Raw genomic sequence first — 15,084 nt, forward strand, 5'->3', positions numbered from 1 at the left:
ACCCATCAAATAGCAGGTTCTTTGGCAGCTTGGTCAAAACACCCCGATCACGCTGGGTCGGGGGGTTTATTGGGACTGGAGGGCTTGACTCAACGGGGACACAGCTGGGTAGGGTAAGGTTACCTGCAACGGGTGGATTGATGGGTGCAAGGTTATTACCTATTATAGGTAAATTGCTGGCTACTGTGAGATTACCTACCACAGGTAAGGATCTTTGCACGGGAACACTACTCACAACGGGTGGGTTGTTTGGCATTGGGAAGCCACTTACAACAGATTGGTTGTTAGGCAGTGAAACGCCACTTACAACAGGTTGGTTGTTATACAGTGCGAGGCCACTTACAACAGGTTGGTTGTTATACAGTGACACGCCACTTACAACAGGTTGGTTGTTTGGCTTCTTGGGGCCCGAAAGTGTCCCAAATATTCTGCGGACGTCTCTCTAAATTGTGCTGGAACGTTTAAATCTGCCGCGCGCCAGGGGCTATCCGCTGAAGGGGCCATGGAGGAGGCCTCTGAAGTAACCGAGCCACAAAGGCTACTTTGCCTAGGTCGCTTGATTTCCCTACCAGCCCTCATCTGGGGCAAACCTAACATTTGGGGCGGGACGGGGCGGGGACGCTTAATGCGACATCAGACGGTATCGGCATGCCTGTCACCACCACAGGATCTGGCTGAAACAACAGACGCTTGGGGAACAAAGGCTTTGCAAACTGGGGAAGGAAATCGCTCCATAACCCCGGGAACTCCTCCCATCGAGTGATGTCCGCCTCTAAATCTGATATCTGAGAGGCTAGCTCTGCCTTCATCTGGTCCTGGTTTAGGTATGGCGTGCTAACAAACATTTGCTCAGGGGCCCTGGACCTACTTGGGTGTTCTTCCGTTCCACTGGACTGGGACGCCGCTGCAAGCATTGGATTTTCTGCAAAATCCAGCTGGTCTTACTCCCTCTCACTTAGGGGCCGCCAAATAAGTACCTCCGAGGTGTCCAGGTCTAAGTTACCTGACCCTTGTCTAAGTTGGACAATGACCCGCGCCAATTTGGGCCCTATTCCGGAGATCAACATCAATGTTTGTGGGGGGTCGAAATTTACACGTACAAGACCCGGAGACATATTTCGGCTACTTATTTCTAATGCAGCACAGTACACACACAAAATTGAAGAAACACAGCACGCACAATAAAAGATACGTCTATTAATTTATTTCAAAATTCAATGCAACAATTAAATATTAATTGCAATAAAACAATGATTTCACCATATCCATTACACCAATCCAAAACAAAACACTCCCAACCAGCGCTACTCTAGCTACGCCACAGACGGACTTGCTCATAAACCCCGATTTCTCGTACTCTGTTTACATTTTGAACAGCGACGCAAGCATTGTAAACATTCAGGTCAGCTAGTGCACACTACTCCGCACCAATAATCACGCGACCTCGAATGCAGACAAGGGTGGTTTTCCAGCAGTAAGACCATGTGGTCACCTTGCAACACGTCTAAAAATAGACGGCTCTTCCTTAGCAGACGATTAGCACAGACCACTTATATTGCAATTGTACGTAGGCAACAAACAAGACAAATGCACGACTAAATACGATTCTCGGTTCACTTACTTTTAGGATGCCGACTTTCGCATGAAGAACTTCCTAACCGTCGAACACAATTTTCACTTATCCCAACTTCTAGACACCATTGAAGTGTTTATTTAGATTAGCTCTTCAGTGGGTTTTGCCTGCAATTACAGCAACTACTAACAACGACACTTGACTAATATACTCACATGAGCATCGACTGTAAACCTTGTCAGGGTGGCACTGTCGTCCTCGGCAGTACACTCTTCAAGGGAAACGCTCGTCCGCTATCGTCGTCGGCTGCAGACAACCGATCCTCCTGGGAATACCTACCCCACGCACAGGCTAAACCTCCAGGGCAAGACACTAAGCCACAGGCTAATACTTACGTTACAGGCTAATACACATATCCTCCTGGAAATACTTACATCAGGGCATCTATCCTCCTGGCAATACTTACCTCAGGGAACACGTCCGCACACGTCCGCGGACCGGGTAGCAAGAGAGCATGGTCATCCCATCAGGCATCTGCGTCCATTCGATTGGCTCCACATCATCCAGCATGGTCCCGTCACATGAACGACGCAAGCCGGGTACCACTCTGTAGGGGGGCACGGCACCGGATGTCACTGGCTCTACAGTTGCATCCCTTGTATATATATATATATATATATATATATATATATATATATATATATATATATATATATATATATATATATATATATATATATATAAATGGTATATACTTTTATTTTTTTTAACGATCCCTGTGAGGAACACATGTATATTAAAGATATTATCGGACAAATAGAATACCATGTTAATACCAGTGTGTACTTACATTTATCCGACACGTCTCGGAAACCTTCCTTCTTAAAGTAAAACAGTTAAGTCGTCATTATATCTTGAATTTTAGATATTGAAATAGAAGTCGGATCTTTTATATTTCGGACGTTGCTACGGAAGTTAGTTGTCCACATAATATACTGATTTATTTTTTCCTATGCTGTTGTGCAGATGTTGTCTACGTAATGATGCGCTGTTTAATTTATAAAATGTCTGCCTGCCCCTGATAATAATAAGTCTTTAAACTTAACAAACCCGAGCAACGTCCATGGCCTGTCAAGATATTGATAATAAAAATGTGTACAGCTGAGCAATATCAATGTCAGACTGATGTCTTGTTAGTGCAGTGATTTGTTCACCAAAGTCTCACATAGGTTATTCCGGTTGATAACACCACAATTGAATATATGTCACTACACAAAAAAATTATGACGTGTAAAATACCAGTATATAAATCTGGAAATATCCCACTAAACTAGGATGTACACCCTCAGTAATTTTATACAATACAAGAGCGAAGATGGTATGAAATACCTATCTCGTGTGACTTCTTTTCATTTTAACTCTGGATTTAAATGACGACAAGTCGGATGTGCAGTTAAATATTTTTATACGTATATTGTGTGACATAATCTCATTAAAACTCTAGATTTTAATAACAACAAGTCTGACACATTACATTTAACAGTAAAATATTTTTTAAAGTATCAACAAAATAAAAAAGTTTACTGGTAAATAAAACTCCTTCATTCCGTATAAGGATTGTACGTTACCAGTGATTTTATCTGCCCATAATTACAGCCCCTTACAGGCCGTTTCCAAACGGCAAAAAGTAGCAATTTTTCCCAATCGGACATAAATTTCCCCCAAAATATGCAAAACTTTTCCAATAAACTAAATAATTGGTTTATTGAGTTTATTATACAGCGATTTAATTCCCCAGCACTTTATTATATAAATTTTAGAAATCATGCATTAATAAATAATTGGTTAACTGAAATTTATAATCATTATCATATTTACAATGTTTACTTTTTCCCAATTGCATGGACTATCTCGCTTTTTCCCAATCCATAAGGCACAGGCTGTAAAATATAAAGCGAAAAAATCACTGGTAACAGCAATGTGTGAAACAACGTCATTAAAAACAAAAAAATATGTTTGACCACACTGCTGGCTAATTATGTTTACGAAAAATACAAACAATATAGATTTATGATATAACATGTTAGATTTTAACACTCATAAAGTGATTTTAATATTTATGTACATTTACATGCTTAGACAGTTTGTTAAAGCCAGTGCCTTTTTGCTCGGAAAATAAGCATGATAAACCAAAAAATCGGGAAAAATAGCCGCTAAACCATACAATTGAGAAAAAGGAAGAATAATTAATATGATTAGAATTACAATTGTTTTTAAGTGCATGTTTGAGTGCATTTTTAATTTAATATTATAAAATGCTGCTTCAATTTCTTCTTACCTTTCATAGGTAAACAATGAAATATCATCTGCTAGTGCCAAATATGACTGGGAAAGCTGATTTATGGTCATATCGTAGCAAAAGTGAAGAAAATATGTTCATTAAATGAATAAAATTCAGATTGTGTTGTCTGGAATAGTTGTATTTCAAATAGATCCCCCAACGGTCCAACCTATTATGGCCAAATAAGGGCTAAATTGCTTTTGGACTTAAAATCAGAAGGCATATTGAATGATCGTTAACACTTAATGTGGTATATGATGTCTGAATTCATCGCCAGGGACTCTGTGAGCCATGCACTTACGCAACAATAGCTTGTGAGTATAGCATTATCATTTAAACAGAGCCCCTTTCCACCAACATGGAATGGCGGACATATTTACAATATGGACATTGCTGCAGGCATTTAATTGAGCCAGCCTTTATATTTCATAATGTTATGAATATAACAAGCTTTATCGCTCCCTTTTATTCATAAAAACCACTTAAAATACATAAATGCATGTTTGTTTTGTATTTTATATCTATTTCTATTGGGTATTTTTACTTTTCAGGTAGCGGAATGTCTGCGGCTTATTTGAGGGCCAATTGATAAAGGTTGTTGATGCCAAAACAGGTAATAATAATAAATTATCAGGTACACAAGCAAATAAAAATATTTTGATGCTAAATGTGGAAGACTGTCAAAATCTGGTTTGGGGTCCCTAAAATCCTTACGTTCGTGTAATTCCTGATGCAGAATGTATTGATAGTGCTGCGTCCTGACAAGTAAAGCTTGTGCTTTGTTGGCAGCGTTAGTTTGCTCTGAACAGGTTTACTCTTATTTCTGCGATTAACCCTTACAATGCGGGAACCGAATTTTAAAGGCCTTTGCAAACAGTTTGGATCCAGATGAGACGCCACAGAACGTGGCGTCTCATCAGGATCCAAAGTGTTTGCTATTCTGATAGTATTCTTTGAAAAAAATCGAAGAAAATGCGAATTTTATAAATTCAGCAGACGACATTTTCGCAGACGACAAATTTCCCAGCATGCAAAGGGTTAATGCAGTCCAGCTGAGTTGATTTGCTACTTGTAAACCTACAATTAGCTTATTATCCCCACGCTTTTATGCTCACTTGTGCACAACGTGCTCATTGTGAGCCTTTGTGTTGCTTTTTGTCTGTCGTCCGTTGTGCGTTGTGCGGCGTCAACATTTGCCTTTTTAACTCTCTAGAGGCCACATTTATTGTCCAATCTTCATGAAATTTGGTCAGAAGATTGGATTCAATTATATCTTGGATGAGTTAGAAAATGATTACGTTTGCTTAAAAAAAATGGCTGCCAAGGGACGGGGCATTTTTCCTTATATGGCTATATATGGCTATAGTAAAATCTTGTTAACACTCTAGAGGCCACATTTATTGTCTGATCTTCATAAAACTTGGTCAGAAGATTTATCCCAATAATATCTTGGATGAGTTCTAAAATGATACCGGTTGGTTGAAAAACATGGCCGCCAGGGGGTGGGGCATTTTTCCTTATATGGCTTTTGTAAAACCTTGTTAACACTCTAGAGGCCACATTTATTTTCCAATCTTCATGAAACTTGCTCAGAAGATTTGTCCCACTGATATCTTGGATTAGTTCAAAAATGGTAACCTTTGCTTGAAAAACATGGCTGCCAAGGGGCGGGGCATTTTTCCTTATATGGCTATATATGGCTTTAGTAAAATCTTGTTAACACTCTAGAGGCCACATTTATTGTCCAATGTTCATGAAACTTTGTCAGAAGATTCATCCCATTTATATCTTGGACGAGTTCGAAAATGCTGCCAGTTGGTTTAAAAACATGGCCGCCAGGGGGCGGGGCATTTTTCCTTATATGGCTATAAATAGTAAAACCTTGTTAACACTCTAGAGGCCACATTTATTGTCAAATCTTGATGAAATATGGTCAGAAGATTTGTCTTAATGAAATCTTGGATGAGTTCGAAAATGGTTACGTTTGCTTGAAAAACATGGCCGCCAAGGGGCGGGGCATTTTACCTTATATGGCTATATAAGGCTATAGTAAAATCTTGTTAACACTCTAGAGGCCACATTTATAGTCCGATCTTCATGAAACTCGGCTAGAAGATTCATCCCAATAATATCTTGGACGATTTTAAAAATGATGCCGGTTGGTTGAAAAATATGGCCACCACGGGGGCGGGGCTATTTTCCTTATATGGCTTTAGTAAAACCTTGTTAACACTCTAGAGGCCACATTTACTGTCCGATCTTCTTTTAACTTGGTCAGAAGATTCATCCCAATAATGTCTTGAACCAGTTCAAAAATGATGCTGGTTGGTTGAAAAACATGGCTGCCAGGGGGCAGGGCATTTTTCCTTATATGGCTATAGTAAAACCTTGTTAACACTCTAGAGGCCACATTTACTGTCCGATCTTCTTTAAACTTGGTCAGAAGATTCATCCCAATAATATCTTGAACCAGTTCAAAAATGATGCTGGTTGGTTGAAAAACATGGCTGCCAGGGGGCAGGGCATTTTTCCTTATATGGCTATAGTAAAACCTTGTTAACACTCTAGAGGCCACATTTATTTTGTTCGATCTTCGTGAAACTTGGTCAGAAGATTAGTCCCAATAATATTTTGTTATCTCTGGTTAGCGACTTTGGGCCTTTCAGGCTCTCTTGTTTAAAAGCGTGGGGATATTCTGGTTATCCCCGCTGTCCGTCCGTCTGTCCGTCCTGGCCACTATCTCTACCTACACTTTAAGAAAAAGAAACTTTAAACTTACACACATGGTAGCTATATGAGCATAATGTGCGACCCTGCACTATTTGGAATTTTGATCTGACCTCTGGGTTAAAAGTTATAGGGGTTGGGGTGGGGCCGGGTCAGAGATTTTCACTCATTTTTTTATGTTATTTTACATTAACTTCTTCATTTCTACACCGATTTACTTACAATTGATACTTAACATCTCTTATGACAATACCGTCAATCTCAACTATGCATGGCCCAATTACCAACCCTGGGGCGCCCCCTGGGTCAAACATGCGGCATGGGGATATGCGTCGGCCTCTGTCGCGCGTTTTTTCACCCATTGACCTCAATTAATACATGAACTAAAGATCTCTAATGACAGCACAGTCTATCTCGACCATCCATGTCCACATTACCCACCCCAGGACCCCGTCCACTTTTGGTGGTAAAGATCCCAAGCTATTTCAGCATAATTAAAATCCAAGCCATTTTTGTGGTCAAGACCCGAGCTTTCTCACCATAATTAAAATCCAAGCCAGTTTGGTGGCGGAGACCCCGAGCTATTTCAGCGTAATTAAATTCCAAGTCAGTTTTGTGGTCAAGATCCTGAACTATTTTGGTATAATTCAAATCCAAGCCAGTTTGGTGGTCAAGACCCCTAGCTTTTTAAGCATAATAAAAATCCAAGCCATTTTTGTGGTAAAGACCCTGAGCTTTCTAAACATAATTAAAACCCAGGCCAGTTTGGTTGCGGAGACCCCGAGCTATTTCAGCATAATAAAAATCCAAGTCAGTTTAGTGGTCAAGATCCGGAAGTATTTCGGTATAATTAAAATCCAGGCCAGTTTGGTGGTCAAGACTCCTAGCCAGTTTCGTGGCGGAGACCCCGAGCTATTTCAGCATATTTAAAATCCAAGTCAGTTTAGATCTTGAACTATTTCGGTGTAATTAAAATCAAGGCCAGTTGGGTGGTCAAGAACCCAAGCTTTTAAAAAAATTATTAAAATCCTAGCCAGTTTCGTGGCCGAGACCTCGAGCTATTTCAGCATAATAAAAATCCAAGCCAGTTTGGTGGTGAAGATCCTGAACTATTTGGGCATAATTAAAATCCAAGCCAGTTTGGTGGTCAAGATCCTGAGCTATTTCAGCATAATTAAAATCCAAGCCAGTTTGGTGGTCAATGCCCTGAACTATGAGCATAGTTAAAATCCAAGCCAGTTTAGTGGTAAAGATCCCGAGCTATTTCAGCATAATTAAAATCCTAGCCAGTTTGGTGGTCAAGACCCCTAGCTTTTTCAGCATAATTAAAATCCAAGCCAGTTTGGTGGTCAAGATCCGGAGTTATTTCAGCATAATTTAATTCTTACCCACTTTGGTGGTCATGACCCCGAGTTATTCCAGCATAATTTAAATCCAAGCCAGTTAAGTGGTCGAGACGCCAAGCCATTTCAGCATAATTAAAATACAACCCAGTTTGGTGGTCGAGACCCCGAGCTAGTTCAGCATAATTTAAATCGAAGCCAGTTTGGTGGTCATGACCACGAGCTATTTCAGCATAATTAAAATCCAAGCCGTTTTGGTGGTCAAGACCTCAAGCTATTTCAGCATTTTTTTCGGCATAATTCTTTCTTACCCAATTGTTTTTGTAACCACATTTGTTTTGGACACACATTTTTTTCGTACCCATTTTTTTCTGTTTTTTTTTTACAGAATAATGCCCCCTTGTACAGTTAGAAAATCGAAAATTTTGTTAAGTTTTGAGTTAAGGTCTACTCTAATCCTAAAGTATCAAAGCTATATCGTCTACTTAATGTTATAAGTCATGTAACTGACATTTTTATACATTTTTACTTTTTCCATTTTTATGTTTTTTTATTAAGGTGACATACATCGACTGTTTAATAATATTAAGTCTACCTTTTTGGTAAAAATAATGTTTTTACCAAATTTTCGAAATTGACATTACGAACACATGTCATTTTCTGAATGTAAAAAGTAACATAACTGACATTTTGTTAAATTTTCAAGAAAAGGAACGAAAAAAACTGCTTTATTAAAATAAAATAGGGAACTAACAGAGTAAAACAAACACATGGGATATTTTCAGATTTGAATGCTGGTATTTTACGCATCTTTAGGCAGTTCTGTGTACCAAGGATAAATACAATACTTGAACATTCATGTACAATGCACAATACTAAAAACCTGAATTGTAACTGTAATGTATTTCAGATTCAGAGATGTCTGTTTTGTTTCTAAGGTCATGTGAAAAATTAAGTTGATATGTTTATAGGTTTAAAATTGCTAATTGTCCTCTTACTTGCCCTTGTATTTCAAGATAGAATACTTTCCTTCCCAGAGGAAAGAGATCTGGGTTTGAATCCCAGTGGGGGCTTCAGAGGATGATTCATTTTAAGAAAAATCAATATATTTGCTTTACTTTTTCTCTAACTTAACCAAATAACTCTTACAATGCCTTAAAAAGTATGCAGTTTTTAATAATTCAATAATGCAAGAAACATGTGTAATTTTAGGGTAGACTAAGTCAGCAAACTATGAATGGGCATCCATTTGAGTTTTTTTTAAGTCAGTACAACAATAAATGCATATAAGAACACATGTTTAAATTAAAAATTCAACAATCAGAGGACATAATCCATTAAATACTGTAGTAAATAACTACTTAAAAAAAATAATTTTAGCACTGTTTGTTTTTCAGAGATTTGTGAATATGCCGTTTTATGCGAAATTGGGAATTCTTCTCATTGAACTAATGCAATATGTGCTTTGGAACTGGAATCATATAGTGTTGGAAAGCTGGTGTTTCACGTCCAGAGGGTCCTTGCTTCCAGAAAGCTGAAAAGTGTATATGATCTCCTCACTCATTCCATCCCGCGAAACTGCTTAACAACCTTTCTGTGGTATCCACATGTACAAACGTTATTGTCGTTATTGTACAAACGCGAATGGTTTAAAAATAAATACGTCGAGAAACTCCCATCAGAGAGAAAATATTAACAAAATTGAACGATATAAACCGATGACCTATGCATGTGAAATTAGATCAGATGACGTAATTTAGAAGCGATTACACGAGGACGTCACCGGTAACTAAATAAAAAATTATTAAAGGGACAGTACTGTAAAATAAAAAATTATTAAAAGAGCAGTACTGTTAAATCGAATTATCAATAAAACCAGCTGTGTTTATTGAATATTTTAGAAGCAAACATATAAAATGGTCATTCCATCAATAATTCCGAATTTTAAGGGAAAAAAAATATAGTAAATCGAAAACCAACAAGTATATGTTTTAAGTACGAAAGCATCATATCCTTTCGATAAAAATGAGTTAATTAATTTGAAAAGTGTAATATAAACATTTGCGTTAAGATATTTCAATTTGCGTACACGCTCCAAATCATCTCCATAACATTATGGGTGGAAAATTCCATAAGTTAAATGCAATTTTAAAGAAACAAAATATATTGAAATTAAATCACACTACTTTGAGTGAAATTTAGCGAATTTACGTCGTATGTTATGATACAAAAAACCTTGTTTTAGCAATTTCTTCGTTTATACGATTACGATCATTAACATCTTAAACAAATGAGCATGCTCTGGCGTATCGTACCAACTGTGAAATGTAAATACCATAGGATGGACTTTTGGGATTTTACAATCAAGAAACGGAAAATTCACAATTTCTAATTAAAGTCGTCCCGTGTGTCGTATATATAGGATCTTGCACGTGTTGTCATATCATACTATATTTTATTAAACGAGTTCAGGAATTTTGTTAGTAAGCGAGCCTTTGGACGAGATCTTTTTTTATCACATGCTTTTAAATGAGCAAATTAAATAAATATTTAAGCAAACATAATGATAAATCCCGAATGTTGTTTACATTTTGTTACGTCATTTGACGTTGCAACGTCATTTCAGCAAAATAACAAAATGCGATTGGTCAATAAACGAAAACTAAGCCAATGAAAACGCTTAAATATGTTGTATTACACACGTGTAATTTAAAAAAATATGTAATGGTTATATTACATTGGAAACAGGGTATGGCATGTAATAAAAATTTGTCTCAATCATATTATTATTAATAGTTAGATGTAAGTCTTAATATGCAGCTTCTGTTGTGGATTGAAACGACCTATTTAAGACTATTTCTTATTGGTAGAGTTTGTAAATTTATTGTTTAAAGTACGGGTTATCTAAGTTTAGTATGTCATCTATGTACCTACTAGTTAGGTTAAAACATTGAATCATAGATGTTTAGTTTTAGATAATTCTAACTTAAAATCGCTTTCATAACAATACTTTATATGTTGAGTGTCTTAAATTATGTAATGTATTTTATTGTATAAGCAATTTTGCCATAAATAAACGATTAGCGGGAATGTCTATATCAATTATGGCCCTGGTGATCCGTTCTTTCTATATATTCGTGATTTATACACATCGATTCAATATAATGATACACATTAAAGCAATAGGCTTACTTACCCTTCGGTGAACAAAAACCATTGCCCGGCTTAAAGTGGCTGCCACAAACACATTTGGCGGTCAGATCGGAGTCACAGAAAGAATTATTGATGTGTTGACAATCATGTTGTGAAATACAAGCATTACCGATATCTGAATTAAAAACGAAATAAAATGCATCATATCCATTCAGAGAAAAATAGTCGATCAGATTGTTATACTGATTGTATTGATCGATCACATATGTACTCTATCCGATAATCAGAATTGTAAATATATAATATAATGTTTATATGCATTATTATTGTTATAATAATAGTAGCTTTGCCACCCGCTTAAGTACAATATGTTAATCACTATAAGAATTTATTCGTAAAATGTTTACTTTTCATGTCACATTTTCCTGTTGTAACATTCATGTCAGCGTTATGTACACAGCTGCAGACATTATACGCTCCGCATTCTGTAAATCGTATTCCAGAACAATTTGAAGCTAACTGAGTTGTACAACCTGACAAAAAATTGTTTAACTCGTATTTCAAAGTTTAACTGGTCTAAAAACTTTGAATAATACATACCCAACAGAACAGTGAACAATTTGCAGACGACATAGCTTTAATTGATAATTAATGTTCTTAATAAGATGGTATGTTATTTCGCTGCTCAAGTCGCTAAAGAAGCTCTAACAAAAAAGTTTATCATACTTACGTCTTTGGACTTGTATACTGAAGCAAACCCAAAATCGAAAGTCTGTCAGAGCTATGACAGCTTTGTGCAATCTTATCATTTAATAGTATTGGTATTTATTACGGAAATCAAATCCAATACAGACACAACGGTATATATTATTGACATGTGGCGTATTTTGCGAATAGAAATCGTTAAACATATTGATTACTACCAGCGTGGTACCCCATAATTACGTTTTCTTTGAAAATAGAAAAGAACATATTATATGGTTAAACAAAATAGATAAAATGATCGTAAACTATAACAAGTTTCTTATTTTACAGATGAATAAGATTTGAACGATTACTGCTATGTTTTTGTAACAAAACAGTTATTTAGAAGTTTTTCATTCTGTATCTTGGCAACACTTTTTAAATTAGATGGAAGATTTATTCTTCCATCTAATTATGCTACCTATTGTATTTAGTGCTGCTTTCAATTAAAATGCTGATGAGTTGTTTGGTAATTGTCGATCAAATGCAAAACTGTGGTTGATTTTGCTATGGTGGTTGTCCCATAATATAATTCGCAATCAGAAAATAAATCATGTTGTTTTACTGTATTAATGCCTTCCCTGTATTTATTATTATGTATTGGAACATAATTCTTATTCCAAACTCGATTGCCTTTTGTTATATTATACAATGTAATATGTGATGCTTAACATTAGGCGTGCATTCTCTACAGGATGCGGTATGTGTTATGTGATGCCTATGTATAGAGGAACAATATCGACCCGAAGCGGTGTGTGTAATGTGATGTTTACATATAGGGATACATATTCTATTGGATGTGGTATGTGTTTCTTCGCAAGTTCATCTTTTCGTGTGTGGATCGCAAAATGCCCCTCCATCAATGAGGTCACAGCGGCTTTGCGAAGGGCTACAGTAGTCACCAGGAACTGGAGATATAATTTAAATGTTTATTCGCAACAACATATCCTGAAGAATAGAATACCAATTGTTAAAAGGAAATGGTTTAGCGTATTATTCCACGTTGACATGTCGAAAAAAAAAAATGAATGAGACACAACATACTTTGAATTAGAAATTATGAAACCCGTACCTTTTGTGAAAGTAAGATTCCGTATCCATTTACCAGGATCGATTTCGGGATAACACACATACGTGCTATAATTCGGATTTGTGAAGTTCTCGCTGTAGCAATGGTGATTTATAACGCAGGTACGAAGATTTAATGTCTGGTAATATAATACAATACACAGTCATAGCTATCGTTTCTCAGCTTAAAACATGCAAAGTGTTTTAATTTTAAAGCAATATACAATTACCGTGCGGGTTTCGTTGATAAACAATAAGACGTACCCCGGTATTCACTAAACGAAGTTGGACCAGCCTTTATACCATCTAGACCGTATACAGTGACTGAACAACGTATCTGAAAATGATATTGACGCAACATTAAAACATTGCAGACAGAAATGTCCACATTGCTTCCTAGATTTATACTTAGGAAATAAAATGTAATATATGCATGCTGTATTAGTTGTCTCAGGCTTTCGTAACTTTATGCGATTGCGTACAATATGGCTCTAAACGCTGCGTCATATACGCGTTTGTTTACAAATAATAAGTGTTTATAATTTATGCAAATTCCTACTCTATGTACAATAGCATTGAATAAATTACCGCCTTGTCTAGATCACATGTGTCCCCAGATTTCTGGAACGCTTGCGCTGGGATAAAAACTGGGGAAGGGTCATCCACGGACAATCTTTTCAGCAGTGATTTTTCCGCGTACCTGCACGTTTATTTCAAATAATTTTTATTCTAAAATTATGGCAAACAAATCATTGACAGATACTTATTTTATTGGACGTGTGTTTAGCTAACAATATTAAAACAATATCTATCCCATGACGTTTAAAAATTAACTTACCATTCTACCAAGTACTTCTTGTCAGGTAAAGAATCATAAAAGCATTCCAGATGAAACTGATGTACTCTAATACCAACGTTTGTTATCCGTACACCGCTGAAAACTCTCGAATTAGGCCAGGCAATACCCGGTGAATCCGCCTGGCATGGCTGCTTCAACGAACACTTTAGGTTACATTACACTAAATCATTGTGTATCCCTCCGTGGTCCATTCGAAAGTAGTGCCTATTTCTAAAGAGTTCCTTTTCTCTTCTTGAATATAAGCCATTTAACAATGTGAGACATGTCTTTTGTGGTTATTTGTAATATCCTGTATGTGTCTGGAGAACTTTGATGCCTTGGATTGGAAGCTAACTTAAAAGATGGACATTTGAGGGTGTGTTTTCTATTGTGTGGGGCTTTTGTCGAAATAAGGATTCCGAAACACGTTTTTCTACGGTGGGTTCATTCGACAGCGATTTACTTTCTTAGAAGTTGCGAGACGGTATGTTTTTGATTGCAATTATTGGAAGAGGACAGATCCATCTTTAAAATGATACCAGGTTCGGAAAAATTGATACGTCGAAAAGGCAAGAAAAATGCTGTGAAAGTTGTCAGTTTTATAATGGGACCCTATGGGAATCGGAATTAGTGTAATATAACCTTAAAAAAGCACATTTACTGCAATGTCAAGGTCACATGGATTCGTCTGCAAGCGAGACAAGTAGAACATGAATTGTAATGAATGTTTTGATGATTTGGGTGCTAAAATAGATGAGAGTTGTCAATATTTTGGTTCAAATGGATGTTTTAGGTGGTTTTGGACTGTTCCGGATGGGAGGGGGACCTGGTATGGACAAGTAAGGGTTACATTTCCAACAAATCTTGAATGTAAATATTATTATGTCCAAAGATTGAAGTTTCAGGTGGAGAGCAAGATGAAAAATATGCCAAATCACATGAATGCAACCCATTTATGCCATTTTTCTCTTTGTTTGTAGGCCTGACCATTTGTCCCTTGAGCCGCAGACGGTCAACAATCCGCTAGCTGTCTTGCTCTGACTGGTGCACTGGACATGCTTTTAATGAGAGTCATCATACTGATTGTTTAATTCAAACATTGATTTCAGTATGTTCGTTAAAGTACTAACTTAGCTGTGTATTTACAGTGGATGTAGTGGTGCGTCGCATGAGGTAGACTAGGTATTTCCATATAAACACTATGTTTACAGAATTGCAGCCGGTGGAGCAAAATAGCTGATGAGTTAATAGCGCTAGTTCTTCAGACAAATAACTTTATTTTCAACCTATAAAGCAT

The 15,084-nt window shown here is 36.8% G+C and overlaps 1 protein-coding gene across 3 annotated transcripts in view; it reads right to left on the reverse strand.

The window, feature by feature from the left end:
- The window catches only part of LOC127838090 (26S proteasome non-ATPase regulatory subunit 5-like), a 158,837-nt gene that overhangs the window by 38,046 nt on the left and 105,707 nt on the right, over positions 1 to 15,084 (reverse strand). The gene's annotated exons all lie outside the window — the stretch shown is intronic.

The sequence above is a fragment of the Dreissena polymorpha genome, chromosome 7 (assembly GCF_020536995.1).
Source record: "Dreissena polymorpha isolate Duluth1 chromosome 7, UMN_Dpol_1.0, whole genome shotgun sequence".
Lineage (NCBI taxonomy): Eukaryota > Metazoa > Mollusca > Bivalvia > Myida > Dreissenidae > Dreissena > Dreissena polymorpha.